Raw genomic sequence first — 21841 nt, forward strand, 5'->3', positions numbered from 1 at the left:
CATGGTCAGAAATACCTGGTATGTTTGTTGATGTTTTCATGTGGCCTGGCTGCTGTCTTGAAAGTTTTATGTGTCAACCAAAGTTGTAGAAACATCAATGTCATACCAACAGGAAAACAGCACAACAGAATATGGGATGTAAATACAAAGTTAACAGCAGGTAAATATAATCATTGCATTCATTCAAAGATGTCTTACTTTATAAATTCTTGATAAGTTGAACCAAGGAATTGTATAGTATAGTAAGACTTATCCTTGGTTAAACCAAACATGTCTTTAAGATAACATCCCCCTGGACTCAAGTGTTTCACTTTTATTGAATGGTTTTACATGCATGACATGTACATGTACACTAATAATTTGGGGGACCTTTATAGCTTGTTGTTCGGTGTGAGCCAATGTTCTGTGTTGAAGGCCGCACATTGACCTATAATGGTTTACCTTTTTTAAAATTGTTATTTGGAGGGAGATATGTCTCATTGGCACTTACACCACATGTTCCTATATCTATATAAATTGATAATCAGGCTGAAAGAAAAAAATTTATGTGCGTTGCATGTTCACCAGTAGCTATAATGTATATGTACAATCCCCTTTTTTTTATCTCTCAAATATGTGTAACATATCATATTACATGTATGGATATTTTTGACTGAGCGTGTACATTGTAGTGACTGTTAAACTTCATATCTGATATACATGTATATCTAATCCTTATTCCCTCTGACAATCATGTTTTTTTTTCTTTAAAAAAATTCTGATCCCAAACATGCCATATTTGATAAAAAAAAATATTGCAGTCAAATAGATGACAAAAAAAACATTCAGAATCTTTCTTTCCCCATGCCTTATACAGGTAACATGTTGCAGGGGCGGATCCAGCCATTAAAAAAGGGTGTGTTCCTAACCCAAGACAAAAGGGGGGAGGGTTCAGTGAACTACATCATGTACATGTCCCCATTCAAATGCAATGATCGTCAAAAAAAAAGGGGGGTCCAACCCCTGAACCCCCCCCCCCCCCCCCCCCCCCCCCCTGGATCCGAGCCTGTGTAGTGTTCATTTTGATAAACATAATAATTTGATTGAAAACTTAAAATAATTTTACACAGAAAAAAATCTGACTTGGACAAACAGCCATAACAATGTCACCCCCTTTGAATTTGATTAAATTTGTTGCTTCCCTAGCAAAATGTTTACTGTAAATTCAGAAATTATTTTGAAAAAATGTGACAGAGTTGTAAATAATTTAAACTTGTATTTTGAAATATTTACATGAATTAAAACATGATCTTTCTCACAATCATGAACTGAACATTTAAATACTGTTTAAGTCTAAAAAAACAAAATTGCAATTATAATGAATGTTCAAAGTAATTTCTGAATTTACAGTAGTTTAAATTATTTAAAACTTTAGTCTAAATGATAAGTACGTTTAACAAAATAAAATGCCTTCATGTACATGTACATACATAAATATGGGGCTTCAGTCTCTGAAAGATTATGATTTTGCTACACATAGCTGGTCTTTGATAAAAATTTACTCGATAAGTATCAAGTAAGCAGACTAGCTAGTATAAGGGTTCACCAATCTTGGGGATTTAGTCATCCAATCATGTACATGTACATGTAGATATGATGTAAAAAGAAGGCAAGTTGACCATTTATAATAGCTTCATATTTGCTATTTGGGCATTAATAAGTTCTATATAAATGTCCATGCACATGTATATGAATCATAATTTTAATTGCACAAGTAACTACATATATGTATGAACCATTATTGGGAATTCCAGATATTTTCATCCGTCCAAACATCTAATTTTAAATCTAAAAGGTTTAATAATACAAAAACACTTATAACCACACCAATTCTGACTTAAGACAAGCACAAATAATTGCAATGAGTTTAAAGGGAAAATTCACGATTTTTTACTTATGGTTTAAATATGTTCATTATGACATAATATAAATATTCACAAAGTTTTATCGCTATATGTGCAGTAATAAAGGAGAAATTCAATAATTAATGAAAAAATATCAACTACTTCCTGTAGGTCGTGACGTTTTCTCCTAATTTTTGCATGCCGGGATTTAAAATACAATCATTAAAAGTCTTGGTTTTTTATCATATTTTAACGTAATCGTAAGCGCGCCAATGACTTATGCTTTATCTAATAACCATCAGATAATAAGAAGATAAGAAGACATTCAATTGTACTCATTCGTGAGATAAATTATCTATGTTAAACGTATATATTCGAATTATTTTTGTAGACAACACAAAAAGTTATAAATTTATTTTAAATAAATGCATTTTCGGACTGATAAGGTGAACAAATTAAAGTACAATAATCTGTAAAGACAATTTGTTGGTGTACTATTATTGACCTTTTACTATCTCTGCTATGACTAGGTTTATACGATGTGTGTACTCACGGTTCTGTGGCAATACTCGTAGATGGCTTGTTGAAAGGTAAATTGTTATTTGCACTTCAGTATTTAACCATGCCTCTACGGCACACCTTGCCAGGTGTGACTGTCTATTCGGATCAGTGGGAGCATTTAATACACACATTAAAAATACATATTCAAGTTGGTGACAAATAAAAATTGGTCGCCGTGGAATTATTTAATTATATTTGGTGCTATTATTTATTTGAATTCAAATAAGTTAATTTACTAAGAAATACACAATTTTCGGTTAAAGACGGGAAACTTAATTCATATGTCAGAATGAAATGATATACAAGTCTTGTCCTTGATTTATGTCTCATAAAAAAGGGGGAATTAGAAATAGCTTTACTAAATCATTTTTATTTGTCTTTATTAGGCGAAAAAATGTACGAGAACACTTACATTTAGACTTTTGAAAGCCATGTATTAATTAATATATGAAACTATCTGAAGATAACTCTACCGAAGCGGAATATAATATGTACGAATAAAGAAAAAATACTTTTGTATTGGAATGGAATCGAAAAATTACGAATAGATATTCTTTTCAAGTGTGAAAAACGTCAACCAAATTTATTCATAATCGGGAACGTCCTTATTAAAATATGAGACTACTATAATAATCGTCGTCTCCCAACGTATATATATACTTAAATAACCATTTGACCAACGATGTTTAAAATTAAAAGACAACGAATTTAATGTTATCTTTCCTTATTTTTGAATGTTATTATAAGTCTGTTCAACTTGCAAGAATACCCCTAAAGCGGACAAATATCCGACAAGCAGTTTATTCTTTAAATTGCTGTCATTGAATATCAAGAAAGAAAATAAATCCCGAAATTGATACTCAATAGTTTTCCTAGAAAATATTTACATCCCTTGGGGATTATTAGTGTACGTCCAGTTGCATATATTTTACATGAATGTTGGAACAATTGTGATGATGACGAATTTTGTCCTTTATTCGAGAACAATCTGATTGATATATAAATCTGTGAGTTTACTATGTTCTTAACTTCGATGAACCAAAGCAAGTTATAAATTGACCTGTATTTAAATCAAATTGTTTCTTTTTTTTCTTCTTCTTCTTTTGGTATACAATAGTCTATCGAATTCGTTGATTACATACTGTTGGCATACGTGGACTAGTCTATTAACAAAACTTTTACCACAATTTACACAAAATGTATGTTTCTTTCTTATGTTCAATGTATACATGTATACATATTTTAAATTGCGCTACTGACTATAGTTCCGTAACTTTCTACCCAGGCGTATGTATACACGAATCGTCAACAAGTGCGCACATTTTTTAAATCAATAATTCTGGTATGTTCCAATCTGTCCTAAACTATTGACAACGAGTATATATTACATTTTCCCAAATTAACCCTTGAAAAATATGTAAATAGATTTGTATTTCTTCAATTTTTTTTTTTGTATTATTTATTTTTTTAATTTTTTTATAAATAATATTCTTTACACCAGAAATGTTATTTATAAACAAGGGTATGAGTTCAGTAATGACTAGTATATTATATCCCTTTCGGACACGCAGGACAAAAATGTATATTATACATGCACCTGATAGTTCAAAAATTGAAAATGGAAAGTTATAAGTAACGGTCGTGTACACTGATCAATACCTACAGAAGTGAAACGATGCAATAACTTGCAAGCCCGCTGGACAGGAAATCTATTGAATACCTGGACGTGTCACCTTACACCCCTTCCAATACCTTTGGGAGTAATACCTTTTAATAGCCATGCTGGTGATCAGATGAGGGAAGATCCGAATTTATTTAAATAAAGTTTATTACTTGAAAGAATTATGAACGAATTAGATTTTCCAAATCAATTTCCACGGAACACTTATTTATGATTTGAAGTTTGACTTTTTAACTAATTACAATATTATCAGTTTAAAAATAACAGACTATATGGTTATTTAAAAATATAAGACCATTTTCCGTATCAAGTTAGTCAGTCAGATAAAACAACCGTACGATTGACAAGATATCGACACGCAATTACGACTACATCTTTTACTGTAGTTTTGTTCCTTTGTGGTTTATAGACATATCGGGATTTTTCATCGGAGAAGGTGACAAGATGGCGGAGAGCAGAGAACTGATACTCAAAATTTAAAATTGATGGTGATCTCTTATTTAGCGGAATAAAACTTTAATATCTATAAATTTGAGCATTTTTATACAGAATGGACATAATATCAATTTTTGATTTTTTTGCGAAGTTTCCCTTTAAACTGAGTTTAAAACTGTTAGATTTAAACCTTCCCATTTTTTATTAAAAAAAAAAAGATGTGGTACATGTCTGATTGCAAATGGGACAACTCTCCACAAGAGACAAAATGACACAGAAATTACAAATTCAGGTCACTGTATGTCCTTCAACAATGAATAAATCCGGTACCTCACAATAAACTATAAAAGACCCTGAAATTACGAAGAGAAATTAATTATTATCCAGGCCGAGTTCATGTACACAAAAATGAAAGGAAAACAAATTTATGATGAAGCCATATCAACAAACGACAACCACTGAATTACAGGCTATCGTTTCACATAGAATCGTACGACTTACGTTTACGATTAAACTTACGTTCAGCGTAAGATTTTACCTACGAGTGTTTCATAAAGGTGATCGCAAACGTAACGTCAACGTAAACTTACGATTATTCTGAAAAAAGGGTGCTCTCTTTGACAGCCGCGTTTATGTCTATAAAAAGAATCGTTCTTTCAAAACCAGGAAGAAAATTCATGCCATCGTATTTTGAAATAGTTATCAGTTTTTGTGTTAGTATAGTAATGAGATTTAGTGAGGTAAGCATAATAAGTGTCTAATCTAGTTTTAAGAATTTTTTGGTCTTTGGTTTTATCATGTTTATTAGAAAAATTGACAGGTGGAGTTGTTTTTTTTCATGCACCGGCGGTCTGTTTTTGCTATTGTTGAAGAATAATGAAGTCACTCATACAAAGAAAAAACAGTGAAATTCATTGGGACTTTTTTTTTACTAGAAATTAGAAGTATCTTTGAATGTTATTTATGAACAGGTATAAAATGTGTTAAGCATTGTGATAGTTTCTGATGCGTGTCTAGACTTTTTTTGTCAAGGAGTAACCCACTGGCAAGACTGACAACAATCAATTATGGAAATGTAAAAAGAATATGCATATTTTTCCCCATATTTTATAACGCTATGAGGTGCATTTGTTACTGTATCATCCAACAAATATAATAGTCATCAGGAGATTAAAAAAGCATAATATATATATATATATATATATATAAACGAGTATAAATTGAAAACTACGTTCAAACCTATGACTGCGTTGGATAAAAACCGCAATTTTTATACGTATGCATGTCAAACAAATTTCGTTGTAGAAGGGTCTAAAAACAGCACAAACAACATTTTCCAAAAGACCAAAAGCGTGAAAAAGTATATTTAAACAAAACGCATTTGACTAGTAGGTCGAACAACTGATGTTCTTTAACCCTGCTGACTGCCATTGACGATTGCCAAATAAAATTGATCACAAGATGTTAATATAAATTTAATACGTCACAGGAAAAAAAAATTTGTTAACTTGTGGACAGGATGTTGTGCCACAAACATTCGGTGTCAATATTTCTTTAGTACACCATATCCGGATTTCGACAATAAATGTCTCTTCAGTGATGTTAGGGATCGAAACGGTATTTGGAAGGCCATATAAAAAGTACCCTCATTTTTTAGAGAAAGTACCCTCATTTTTAGATTAACTCTTGAATTTTAAGAGTCAATATATAGGATGAACGGATCATATAAACCGGAGGGAAAATATGATACATGCCCAAAACAAAAAATATAAACGAGTCTAAATTGAAAACTACGTTCAAACATATGACTGCGTTGGATAAAAACCGCAATTTTTATACGTGTGCATGTCAAACAAATTTCGTTGTAGAAGGGTCTAAAAACAGCACAAACAACATTTTCCAAAAGACAAAAGCGTGAAAAAGTATATTTAAACAAAACGCATTTGACTAGTAGGTCAAACAACTGATGTTCTTTAACCCTGCTGACTGCCATTGACGATTGCCAAATAAAATTGATCACAAGATGTTAATATAAATTTATATATATAAAAAAAAATGTGGTATGATTGCCAATGAGAAAACTCTCATAACGAGACCAAAATAACATAGAAATTAACAATCATAGGTCACCGTAAGGCCTGCAAAAATGAGCAATGCCCATACCGCTATAAAAGGCCCCGAAATGATAACGTAAAACAATTCAAACGAGAAAACTAACGGCCTCATTTATGTAAAAAAATGAACGAAAAACAATTATGCAACACTTAAACAAACGACGACCACTGAAATACAGGCTCCTAATTTGGGACAGGCACATACATTTACATACAGAATGTGGCGGGTTAAACATGTCAGCGGGATCCCGCCCCCCCCCCCCCCCCTAACATGGGACAGTGATATAATAGCACAACATAAGAACGAACTATACAAATCAGTTGAAAAAGGATTAACTCGTCAGATGGACAAAAATACAAGTGGACGTGGATGGGTACTTGCACATCCCAACAACAAAAAGACACAAGGTACAGATCTGAGAATACTCGCAGTTAAGTGGCAGCTGTTCAAAGTCTTCAACATCTAATACAAAAATCACGCATCTAAGACTAAATTATCAATACGTACACATCCAACGTCCAATGAATTTCGTGCAAAGACGTCATAAACAGTCAGAGAAAACCATGAGCTTGTGTAAAAGCATACATGTCTACGTTTTTTTTATTATTTTGTTTTGTATCTGGGGCTTGTAATTTTACGGCCCAAATTACTTATTAATTTGGTTCATGACTAATATTTTTATTTGTGTATATATAAAGGGAGAGTCTTAAATCCCGCTGATGCATACCCTTTTGTCTCAATTTCTTTACGATTGCGCTATGCTCGTGAATTCATTGTTACTCTAAAATGAGATATCAAGAACATAACAGGGTTGTGGTTATCTTGTTATCTGTATTATTGACTTGGTTGAATAATTTTTCTATAATCTTTATATAAATTTTGCTCAGTATTCTCTATTCTGCACATTATTCGATATCCTTATTATTTTGACCTCTTTTTATGACTACTAGTATGAAAATCTTGGTACAACCACAAGTGGTGTTGAGGGTCGTTTTTTTTAGACCCGTCGCCATTTTCATTTATGTTTTCATGATGTAACTGTCTGGAAATCGTTGCACCTTTATAAAAAAAAATTCATGATATACTATTAAGAATGGAAATGTTATTCTGTTGGTAGCAACATGTTTATTTGGGATGATAAAGGTGAATAGAACATTTTTACATCAATATGGTCCGGGAACAATAACACAGTCCCTAGTGTGGACAGTGTGTCAGTTGCCATTATGGAAATGGGACTCATTGGTGGCCTTCGGCTGTTGTCTGCTCTATGGTTATCGCTTTGACACATTCCCCATTTCCTTTCTCAATTTTATTGGTCCAGCTGAAAAGGTTAAAATTAGCATTTCGGAAGCTGTCAAAAGATTTCAAGACCCCCTTAACACAAAATTGTCCATATGTTTGGTCAAAGCCGACGAAGTATTTTATAGTTTTGATATAATTTATCCCAAACATGATAAAACACACTGTAAAATATTATTAAGAAATCGCAGGTGCTTTTTTTTTAATTTTATTTATTTTCTAAAAGAAATGAATTACGTATAACTGTGTTCTCGGACCATATGCTCTTTAATTATTACACCCACTTAAGCTAGTGCAAACTTTTTGCCAATTGTTTTTATTCTTATTGTGAGCATTTTCGAGTTATACAATGCTAGCAGATACATGTAGTAAATATACTAAATTGGAAGAAAAAAATTGTGGAATACGAGATATATGATCCTTTGGTTGTATTGAGAACTATTTCATCATTGTATGCGTCTCATAATCTCATAAATCTTCTCCATATATTAATTCTTTTAGCAAAATGATAAACCACATTTTGTCTCGTGCTAAAGATCAAGGATTTTTATAGTAAGTATATCCTTGTATAGGTGGAGTTCGCTGTTTATCCCGCGTTTAGAAAAAAACCCAGATTGTTTACAGATTTTAAAGTAAAATTTCAATTAATTACATTCACATCCAGTACCAGATCTTTCACAATCCAATCGCAGTTCTTGACCATGCACCATTAGATATATTCTTTCATGATAATTTCTCTCAATAAACCGAATGACATCCGTGATCTGTAACCGAACAGTGAGTGGAAGGAACCGAGCCATGTACAATCTTGGGAGTGTATGGGCGGACTATCAAACTTCTTTTTAATTCTTCAAAGGTGGGAAAAGGGGCAAAGGGGGGGGGGGGGGGTGAAATGTTGTCAAAATATTTAGCAATTCTGTATACAATAACACACTATTTTTGACGTGTTGATGCATGATCAAAAGACAACCTACTGTGCTAAATTGTAATATTTTGACACAAAGAAAATATTTTCGCTCGGGCTCATTTCTAATGTTTCCAAATTCTAACTTCAACCAGATCTTGACTTCCAGGAGAGCATATTTATCAGAAGCTCAAAAGGTGTGAAGATAAATATCAATGAGACCATACGATAATAATATTTTTGTATTATTATTTTTTTGTATTTGAAAGAGTTGATTTTTTTCTTTCATCAAGGTTGGAACTTGAAATAAATAAATAAAAAAAGTATTTTCTAATGTTTCCTTCCATCCACTTGAATGTTTAAAATCAAGCCGAATCTCGTCACCTTAAAAAAAATGAAAATTAATAAATTGTATTTAGGATTTGGATTTTTATGCCTACAAAATTCTTAATTTGGAAATGGAATTTGACAAGTATATTAATAAGCATAAACAATCCCACAATGGCAAAGTGAATTATTATCATAGTTTTCAATTTATAACGAATTATTAGAAAGATCCAAGCAGGTATTGAGTACGGGGTTGAAGCATACATTTTATACTTAACAAAAACGCGAACCTGATAGAGCGCATGGCAACTGGTGTAATTAGTAAATTACATAGAAACTATGGATTCATACCATTACACTCATGTACTTATATAAATTATTGTTTTCTACGAGTATCGTCCTCCGCTGTATTATATAACCACCGGACATGCATTAAATGGGAAAGGAGGGAGGGGTCTTAGGATTGTAATTTAAAAGCTTGACATGTATGTATTTATTGTTATCTTCAAAAGGCCCTGTGATACATGAGTGATAAATGCTGTAGAAATAAACTTTTCTTTTTTGCTAAGTATTTAGGCAGCAACCATTTGATTTTCGGGGGGGGGGGGGGGGGGCTATGGTTTTTTTTGGAAAAAAAAGTTTGTTTCCAGGTTTTGGTGAAAAAAATAATTTGTTTTGGACCCTGAGAAAAAAAATTTGTTTGTTTCAACGGATGTATAACGGACACGTAACGGATACAAAACGGAAACGAAACGGACGAGTACCGTACAGAACGGACGCCTACCTGACGTTCAACGGACATATAATCCGTTGGACGTTCGTTCAAAGTTTTGAACATGCTCAAAATTTTCCACAGGACAAAACTGACGTCGACGGATAAAACGTACGCTAAACGGACATGCAATGGACGGACGTCTAACGGACATGAACGAATTTAAAAAAAGTTATCCGTTACACCTTAACGGATATAGCTCGAACGGACGCCTAACGGATAACTTTTTTTCAATCCGTTCATAAATAGATAAATAAATAAATAAATAATCTTTATTTCAAGAGGATGATCCCATTAGTTAAAACTTATCTTCCTGAGATTCCTCAAAATAATAATAACATAGTTATAAGTACACACAGTATTATAAAGTTATATTATACACAATATACAATTGTATTGAAATAATAATGAAAAGGCATATTAATTTGCACAATTGATGAAAAATTTGTAACATTTTGTTTTAAAAGATATATAATTTGTTTTGGACCCTGAGAAAAAAATTTTGTTTGTTTCACCCTCAGCTGCCACTATATGTAATGCTAAAATTGGAAGAAAAAAATTGTTTTCGGTTTGTCGCTTAAAAATAGATTGTTCTTCGCTTAAAAAGTTTGCACAGAAACACCCCCCCCCCCCAGAAAATCAAATGGTTGCTGCCTTAGTACACAGTTAGGTGCATGCACCGTGGCACGACGCACCGACCCCTTCGCTATATAAGTTTCAATAACTTATGATTGGGACAAAATACCGTATAGCGGGTTATTTTCGCGGAGTGTAAATTTTCGCTTATTTTCGCGGATAGAACAAAATAGCCAAAATAAATTCCGCCAATTTAAAAGTGTACATGCAAAGGTAATGTTAAAAATGTTGCATCCGCTAAAATAATAACCGCCAAAATAGTTCGTATACCTTATTCAATGAAAATCGAGAAGTTTTACACCCCCGAAAATAACCCGCTATACGGTAATATAAAAACATGTATTCTAACCATCCAATGAAACTTATTTTTCTTTAATATAGTGTTATGTTGTTGATTTTAACAAATTGTCGACAGGTTTAATCACTACGATTTGACTTACGACTGCCTGTTAACAATCGTAAGTTTACGATCAAACTTGCGATAAAATATGACGTACGATTGTTTATGAAACGGTCAAAAACTTACGATTTGACGTACGACCGACGTACGATCTAAGATTGTCGTACGATTCTTTGTGAAACGATAGCCAGGCTCCTAACTTGTATAACATATAGAATATGTGGTGCGGTTAACCATGTAATTAGCCATGTTAGATATGAAAGAGTAAAAAGATTATATAGGGGAAAACTAAGGCCCAACTTCAGGTAAGGCGGTATTCCGGCGGCTACAAGCATATATTTCAGACGAATTGTGCACATCCTGTTACAAACATGAAATTTGGCATAGACCTTCCTCAACTATTACTCTTTTATTTCAGATAGGGAAGCATTTGAAAAAAATGTCTCACTTCCGGTAAAATCCAAAATGGCGGATGTCATACTTAAATCAGCCTAATATCGAAAGGCTAGCATGTAAACCTGTGTTATTATCATGCTACTATCATAATATTTGGTACAGAACTTTGTTTTTTACTACTTTTTTTGGATAAATTAAATATATGAGATGTCTTCAGAAACCCCACTTCCGGTGTCATATGGTATTTTGAACCCCATGGTAAAATGACCCCGAGGTCAAAATACTGCTATGGTAAATTGACCCCCCCCTGTATGGAAAATTGAACCCCCATGGTAAATTGAACCCCCTGTTTTTTTCATTTTAGATGATTTATAAAACATTTAAGGGCATACGATACAGTTACAGGGGAGGTAATGACGTTGCTAACGTAAAATGTTATTTTCGCGACGTCAAACTGTGACATATCGGGAAAAGAGGCATTTTTCGACTGATTTTTATCACTCAAACTGATTTAATTTGAAAACGAGTTCATGGACCCCTATTTTTCAAAACAGCAATTTGTTTCATTTTGCAGGGAGATTATGTGACCAAAATTTTATAAAACTGTAAATAGAGGATTTTTTTTAATTTTGATAAACATGCAGCAAAAAATGACGTATTTTCCTCAATTCATGAACATTTGATAAATATGAGTGATTTCTGAATAAAAAATGAATAATTTTTTATGATACTTATAAATAACAGAAATTAACGATTGTTTAACAAAAAACAATTTGTGTTTATCTTTTATAACAAAAAAGTTATTTCTTTCTTTCGAAAAAGAAATTACGGCTATAAATCTCAATTTTGAGCAAATATGCAAAATTTCGACCTCATTTAACTCAAAAAATAGCACATGAAGATATGTTTTTCATTACATATTTGATTTTATCAGGTAAAAAATAGCCTATATGCAAATTTTCACGAACTTGTAAATACAGGATCAAAACTGTATCGTATGCCCTTAACATTATATAAAAGCTAATCAAATATTAAAAATCATTTAAACAAGAAGGGGAGGTCAATTTTCAATGATTGGTTAAAAGAAAAATATTTGCTTGGTATAAGTGCTCTGAAGTCTTAACCAACAAAATTTCATTCAAAAAACTTCTTAAGCATTAAAACTAGACCATGTAGCTTGGACACTATAATTCTTCGAAATTTAAAATATTTATATAGATTGGTAGACTTTTAAGTTTTAATTCTCCATGGTAAAAAAGGGGGAGGGGGTCAAATTACCATGGCTCACTTGATTTTAAAAAGTAAAATTTTCAAAACATCTTTTCAAACTAATAAAATAAATACAAACTACTGATTGGAGTATAATAAATATGTAAAGGAGTTACAGTAGCAAGATATTTTAACATGAAAGGTCTTTAGATGTATAGTAGGGGGTTCAATATACCATGGTACAATAACATGGCTAAGTAAAATTTTCAAAATATCTTTTCCAGCATGTTAAATACAAACAAACTACTTGTTGGAGTATTAAAACTATGTCAAGGAATTAGAAAAACTTGGATTTTTAAAATTCAAGGTCTATAGGATGGGGTTCAATATACCATGGAAGGGGGGTCAAAATACAATGGAATTTTTTTCTTTCTTCAAAATATCTTTTCAATAGATATAGGAAGATGTGGTGTGAGTGCCAATGAGACAACTCTCCATCCAAATAACAATTTAAAAATTAAACCATTATAGGTTAAAGTACGGCCTTCAACACAGAGCCTTGGCTCACACCGAACAACAAGCTATAAAGGGGCCCAAAATTACTAGTGTAAGTACAAGCATGTTTTAAAAATGCATTCAAACTACAAATTGGAGTATTATAACTATGTTAAGGATTAAGAATAGCTGGAATTTTTTTAATTGAATGTCTATGGTAGGGGGTTCAATATACCGCAGGGGGGTCAAAATACCATGGCTAAGTAAAATTTTCAAAATATCTTTTCCAGCATGTTATATACATACAAACAACTTATTGAAGTATTATTACTATGTTAAGGAGTCAGAATAGCTTGATTTTTTGAAAATCAAGGTCTATAGAAGGGGGTTCAATATACAACAGGGGGTCAAAATACCATGGCTAAGTAAATTTTTTAAAATATCTTTTCCAGCATGTTGAATACATGCATCCTACAAATTGGAGTATTGTTACTATGTTAAGGAGTTAGAATAGCTTGAATTTTTGAAAATTAAGGTCTATAGAAGGGGGTTCAATATACCGCAGGGGGTCAAAATACCATGGCTACGTAAAATTTTCAAAATATCTTTGCCAGTTTGTTAAATACATACAAACTACTGATTGGAGTATTATAATTATGTTTAGGATTTAAAATAGCTTGGGTTTTTAAAATTCAAGGTCTATAGTAGGGGGATCAATATACCATGGTAGGGGGGGTCAAAATACCATGAAAATATTTTTTCTTCAAATTATCTTTTCCAGCATGTTAAATGCATACGAACTACTTATTGGAGTATTATAATTATGTTAAGGATTAAGAATAGCTTGAATTTTTGAAATTGAATGTCTATGGTAGGGGGTTCAATATACCGCAGGGGGGTCAAAATACCATGGCTAAGTAAAATTTTCAAAATATCTTTTCCAGAATGTTATATACATACAAACAACTTATTGAAGTATTATTACTATTTTAAGGAGTTAGAATATTCTAACTCCTTAACATAGTTATAATATTCCAACAAGTAGTTTGTATGTATTTAACATGCTGGAAAAGGTATTTTGAAAATTTTACTTAGCCATGGTATATTGACCCCCTGAGGTTGTTGAACCCCCTACCATAGACCCCAAAGTTCAAAAATTCTTGTTATTCTAACTCCTTAACATAGTTATAATACTCCAATAAGTAGTTTGTATGTATTTAAAATTCTGGTAAAGATATAAGGAAAAAAAATAATTTCCATGGTATTTTGACCCCCCTGCTGTTTATTGAACCCCCTACCATAGACCTTAAATTTCAAAAATTCTAGCTATTCAAACTCCTTAACATAGTTATAATACTCCTACAAGTAGTTTGTATGTATTTAACATACTGGAAAAGATATATTGAAAATTTTACTTTGCCATGTTATTTTGACCCCCCTGCGGTATATTGAACCCCCTACTATAGACCTTAAATTAAAAAAATTCAAGCTATTCTAACTCCTTAACATAGTAATAATATTCCAAAAAGAAGTTTGTATGTATTTAACATGCTGGAAAAGATAATCTGAAAATTTTACTTAGCCATGGTATATTGACCCCCTGAGGTTGTTGAACCCCCTACCATAGACCTTAAATTTCAAAAATTCTAGCTATTCAAACTCCTTAACATAGTTATAATATTCCTACAAGTAGTTTGTATGTATTTAACATACTGGAAAAGATATTTTGAAAATTTTATATAGCCATGGTATTTTGACCCCCCTGCGGTATATTGAACCCCCTACCATAGACCTTCAATTTCAAAAATTCTTGCAATTCTAACTCCTTAACATAGTTATAATACTTCAATAAGTAGTTTGTATGTATTTAAAATGCTGGAAAAAAAGTTTTGAAAAAAAATAATTTCCATGGTATTTTGACCCCCCTGCGGGATATTGAACCCCTACTATAGTCCTTAAATTTCAAAAATTCTAGCTATTCAAACTCCTTAACATAGTTATAATATTCCTACAAGTAGTTTGTATGTATTTAACATACTGGAAAAGATCTTTTGAAAATTTTACTTTGCCATGGTATTTTGACCCCCCTGCGGTATATTGAACCCCCTACCATAAACCTTGAATTACAAAAATTCTAGCTATTCAAACTCCTTTACATAGTTATAATACTTCAATAAGTAGTTTGCATGCATTTAAAAATCCTGGAAAAAATGTTTTGAAAAAAAATAATTTCCATGGTATATTGACCCCCCTGCGGTATATTGAACCCCCTACCATAGACCTTAAATTTCAAAAATTCTAGCTATTCAAACTCCTTAACATAGTTATAATACTCCTACAAGTAGTTTGTATGTATTTAACAAACTGGCAAAGATATTTTGAAAATTTTACTTAGCCATGGTATTTTGACCCCCTGCGGTATATTGAACCCCCTACCATAGAACTTCAATTTCAAAAATTCAAGCTATTCTAACTCCTTAACATAGTAATAATACTTCAATAAGTAGTTTGTATGCATTTAACATCCTTTAAAAAATGTTTTGAAAAATAATAATTTCCATGGTATTTTGACCCCCCTGGGGTATATTGAACCTCCTACTATAGACCTTAAATTTCAAAAATTCAAGCTATTCAAACTCCTTAACATAGTTTTAATATTCCTACAAGTAGTTTGTTTGTATTTAACATACTGGAAAAGATATTTTGAAAATTTTATATTGCCATGGTATTTTGACCCCCCTGCGGTATATTGAACCCCCTACCATAGACCTTGATATTAAAAAATTCTAGCTATTCTAACTCCTTAACTTAGTAATAATACTTCAATAAGTAGTTTGCATGCATTTAAAAATCGTGGAAAAAATGTTTTGAAAAAAAAATAATTTCCATGGTATATTGACCCCCCTGCGGTATATTGAACCCCTACCATAGACCTTAAATTTCAAAAATTCTAGCAATTCAAACTCCTTAACATAGTTATAATACTCCTACAAGTAGTTTGTATGTATTCAACATGCTGGAAAAGATATTTTGAAAATTTAACTTAACCATGGTAATTTGACCCCCCTGCGGTATATGGAACCCCCTACTATAGACCTTGAATTTCAAAATCCAAGCTATTCTAACTCCTTAACATAGTTATAATACTCCAATAAGTAGTTTATATGTATTTAGCATACTGGAAAAGATATTTTGCAAAATTTTATATAGCCATGGTATTTTGACCCCCCAGCAGTTTATTGAACCCCCTACTCATAACCTCTAATTAAAAAAAAAATAATAGCCAATAAATTGTAAATAAGATTATCTGCAATACTATTTCTCAAAAACAGGGGGGTTCAATATACCGCAGGGGGGTTCAAAATACCATATGTGAAAAATGACCCTTGGGTCAAAATACCATGCGGTATAATGACCCCGGGGTCATTTTACCGCATGGTATTTTGACCCGGGGTTCAATTTTTAGGGGGTTCAAAATACCATATGACACCAGTTTAAATCCAATATGGCTGACATTGTACCTGAATAAGCTTATTTTTTAGGGAGGGTAACTGAAATGTGTTTTAACGTATTGCTTCTATCATTACATTGTGTATGAACCCTTTCTTTGGTGTTTCTGATGGATACAATGCATAAGACATATGTCTTAAAAACCCTTTCTTCCGGTAATATCTAAAATGGCGGACAGAGAAATATCAATTTTTTATTTAAATTTTCATTTTTTTCAAAATGTAAAGATGATTTTATTTTGAGCTGGTCATTAAACTTTTGGCTTACAGTTATCCTCAAAACCACTTATTCTAGCATGTTGTAAATATTTAGATATAAAGTTGACACTTCCAGTTAAAAATATGACGTAAATTTCAAAGATGAGTCCTCAATCTATTTCTTCGATGTAGAGTTTTGGACAGATTGATTAAAACAAAATAAAATCACTATAGTACTTAAAATTATTTAAAATTATTACTATTTGGCCAAGAATACCTATTTATTCACAGTCACCATTACATGCACACATCGCAGTGCACGGGATATCCGATTTTCCACATTAAAAATGACCGCGGTATCCTTTCTTACATCCACAATGTATAAGCTTTTGACAAAATGATGAGGCCTCAAAAAGAGTTTTTCAAAAGTTATCTTCTTTGTTCCCGCCTGGAGAGGGTAGCATAAGAGCCAATCCCAAGCTCGTCTCCCTAAACACCTACCTAAGTATATTGCATGATTTACATGCTAGAAAAGACTAGACCAAGTTGAGGGAATAGCCTCAAAAAGCCCTGTTGCGCAAATAGTTATTTTCTTGCTTCGTTAACCATGTTATACCCATCTGTTAAGTTTGTGCGATCTAACAGTAAAACCCCGGTGATTTAGTCTGATTGATCATCATTCTTTTTGTTAAAGTAACAACTTCAAATGCAATCAATGTCATCCACATAGTCTTTTTCCCCCTTTCAAGCAAAGAGAGAACCATATCACAACAGGTAAAGACATGGATAACAATAAGTGTTTCAGATCACTCAGATCACTCATTGCCTAGTGCATTTGAAAGGCCATTGATAGATATCAATCCAAAGTCTGTTGCCCTCCAAAACACAATCCATAGTTTGTCTACCCCTATGTCACGGAATAGCAAACAGTAGTGACAGCATCATCATTAACGACTGTTCGAATCATGACTCGTTTAAGTGCGTGTTTCACTGCATCAGACACATGCACTATGATTGTAGTGTCTGCCTCTAAATGTGAACTTGGTGCTGAACTTGAAATACATTACGTGGTGGATAAGATAGAATATCCTGAACATTTGTTGCTATAACTACCATACGCATCCAAGACTTCATCCACTCGTATTTCAGTTTCAAGGTATTTTATTTAGGTAAGGACATAATATCCAATCAGGATACTCAGTAGGCCGCAATTCACAATCGGAGAGCTGATTTCCAACATTTACAAAGACTGTGGTATTGTTTCTCACATCCATAAATTCTGCAAAAACACATATTTTCTTGCCTTGTTAACCTAATCTGTTTCTTTTTTTTCGACCTTCCAACAACACCACGTATCGTTTTCAATGACATAAAACATCAAATCCATATGGTGATGTTGGCTGGTCAATCATCATTCTAAATGCTATAGTCACATCTTCAAACTCCATTAATGTCACCAACGCAGTTCCTTCTCCAGCAAACGTGTTATCTTTTAATGCTTAGTGCATTTGAAAGGTCATTGGTTGATATATATCTTATACTTTTCCCCTTCCAAATGCAAACCAAAGTTTGTCTGCCCCTATGTCACGGAATAGCGAAACAGCAATGACATCTGAGTATCGACTGTTTGAGTCATGACTCAGTTAAGTCTATGTTTCACTGCATCAGACACATCTATCTTGATTCTAGTGTCAGTCTCTTCGTGTAAACATGGGGCTTAACTTGAAACATCATCAAGTGGTAGATAACACTGAACATCCTGAGCATTTGTTGCTTCAACTACCTTGTACTCAAAATTGTATTGAGCAAGTTCCTGTGAATGAAAACTTAAAAGTTCTTTCTTACTGTCGTCATCTCTCAGGAAACTTTCCCAATTTTGAGGATGTTTTTAATCCTGGGTTTCGTCTGTTTATTCCCTTTCTCCTAAATGTTGCCCTTGTTTCTTTTAGCAGCTTTCAAACTACCAGTATTGTCTATGTTCACATCAAACACTACATCCACTGTTGTTACAGTTTCAAGGTGTTTCCTAACGAGTATGCTGATTGGGTATTATGTCCTTACCTTAATAAAATACCTTGAGACTGTAACAAGAGTGGATGAAGTCTTTGACGAGTATGGTAGTTGTAGCAACAAATGCTCAGGATATTATACAATTACTGTCTTTTGGTGAGGTAAATGTGTGGTTTTATTGACTTTTGAAAAACTGGCCTCAGGGCCGAAGTGAATATCAGTTTTTCAAAAGTCAATAAAACCACATATTTACCGAGATAAAAGACAGTAAATGTTTTATTCCATATTCCGAGAGAAATTAATGTTATGGAAAATATTTACCAAAACCAATTGTGCATCAAACGGTTTTTTACCAAAATTGTACACGTAAAAGCACGCGACGTTTTGCGCGGTGAATATGCTTATTTATTCAAAATCCCATTCATATAGTAAAACCTACTAATATTTTATCAGTATGGAATAATCTATCTTATTCACCACGTGATGTATTTTAAGTGTAGCACCATGTTCACATAAAGAGACTGACACTTAAATCATGGTGCATGTGTCTGATGCAGTGAAACACGCACTTAAACGAGTCATGATTAACAGTCACTGATGATGCTGTCAATACTATTTCGCTATTCCGTGACAAAGGGGCAGACGAACTATTGATTGTATTTGGGGAGGCAAAAATCATTGGATTAATATCTATCAATGGCCTTTCAAATGCACTAGGCAATGAGTGATCACACACTTAAATTTCTGACCCATACCTTATGACGGGTTGTGATACTGTTCTCTCTTTGCTTAAAAAAGGAAAAAAAAAGAATGCGTTGGAGACATTGATGGTATTTGAAGATGTGATTTTAACATAAAGAGTAATGATTGATTACCTTAAATCACCGGGGTTGTACTGTAAGATCGCACAAACCTATCAGATCTAACATGATTAACGAAGCAAGAAAGTCAATTTTTGCACAAAAGGGAAAACTCATTTTAAGTGAGGCTTTTCCCACGACTTGTTCTAGTCTTTTCAAGCATGTACAATGTGTAATATACTAATGCAGGTGTTATGTGAGACGAGCTTGCGATTGACTCTTATGCTACCTAGTCTTGTCACTAATGGATTGCGAAGGGACAAAGAGGGTTCCTTTAAAAAAAAAAAACTTTCTGAGACCTCATCATTTTTTCAGAAGCTTGTACATTATGGATGTAAGAAAGGATGCCGCGGTTATTTTTTATGTGTAAAATCGGGTCTCCTGTGAACTGCCTTGTGTGCATGTGGTGGTAACTGTGAATAATCATGTATTTTTGGCCAAATAGTAGTGATTTTAAATATTTTTTAGTACTATAGTGATTTTATTTTGTTTAAATCAATCTATCCAAAACGCTACATCGAAGAAATAGATTGAGGACTCACCTTTAAAATTTACGTCATATTTTTACCGGAAGTGTCAACTTCATATCTTAGCATTTACAACATGCTAGAATAAGTGGTTTTGGGGACAACTTCAAGCCAAAAGTCAAATGACCAGCACAAAATAAATTCATTTTCTTTACATTTTGGAAAAAGTTTGAATAAAAAGTTGAAAATTTGAATAAAAAATTGATATTTCTCTATCCGCCATTTTGGATACTTCCGGAAGTAAGGGTTTTTAAGACATATGTCTTATACTTGTCTCCATCAGAAGCACCAAAGAAAGGTTCATACACAATGTAATTATAGTAGCAATACGTTGAAACACATTTCAATTACCCTCCCTAAAAAATAAGCTTATTTAAGTACAATGTCCGCCATATTGGATTTTAACCGGAAGTTGGATTTCTGAAGACATCTAATCTATTTAATTTATCCAAAAGTAGTAAAAAACAAAGGTCTGTACCAAATATTATGATAGTAGCATGATAATAACACATGTTTACACGCTAGCCTTCGATATTTGGCTGATTTAAGTATGACGTCCGCCATTTTGAATTTTACCTGAAGGGAGACATTTTTAGCTCACCTGGCCCAAAGGGCCAAGTGAGCTTTTCTCATCACTTGGCCTCCGTCGTCCGTCGTCAGGCGTTAGCTTTTACAAAAATCTTCTCCTCTGAAACTACTGGGCCAAATCAAACCAAACTTGGCCACAATCATCATTGGGGTATCTAGTTTAAAAAATGTGTGGCGTGACCCGGTCATCCAACCAAGATGGCCGCCACGGCTAAAAATAGAACATAGGGGTAAAATGCAGTTTTTGGCTTATAACTCAAAAACCAAAGCATTTAGAGGAAATCTGACATGAGGTAAAAATGTTTATCAGGTCAAGATCTATCTGCCCTGAAATTTTCAGATGAATCGGTTAACCTGTTGTTGGGTTGCTGCCCCTGAATTGGTAATTTTGAGGAAATTTTGCTGTTTTTGGTTATTATCTTGAATATTATTATAGATAGAGATAAACTGTAAACAGTAATAATGTTCAGCAAAGTTAGATTTACAAATAAGTCAACATGACTGAAATGGTCAGTTGACCCCTTTAGGAGTTATTGCCCTTTATAGTCAATTTTTAACCATTTTTCATAAATCTAAGTAATCTTTTACAAAAATCTTCTCCTCTGAAACTACTGAGCCAAATTAATCCAAACTTGGCTACAATCATCTTTGGGGTATCTAGTTTAAAAAATGTGTGGCGTGACCCGGTCAACCAACCAAGATGGCCGCCACAGCTAAAAATAGAACATAGGGGTAAAATGCAGTTTTTGGCTTATAACTCAAAAACCAAAGCATTTTGAGGAAATTTGACATGGGATAAAAATGTTTATCAGGTCAATATCTATCTGCCCTGAAATTTTCAGATGAATTGGACAATCGGTTGTTGGCTTGCTGCCCTCCAATTGGTAATTTTTAAAGAAATTTTGCCGTTTTTGGTTATTATCTTGAATACTATTATAGATAGAGATAAACTGTAAACAGCAATAATGTTCAGCAAAGTAAGATCTACAAATAAGTCAACATGACCTTAATGGTCAATTGACCCCTTAAGGAGTTA

This window comes from Mytilus trossulus, chromosome 5 (genome assembly GCF_036588685.1).
Source record: "Mytilus trossulus isolate FHL-02 chromosome 5, PNRI_Mtr1.1.1.hap1, whole genome shotgun sequence".
Lineage (NCBI taxonomy): Eukaryota > Metazoa > Mollusca > Bivalvia > Mytilida > Mytilidae > Mytilus > Mytilus trossulus.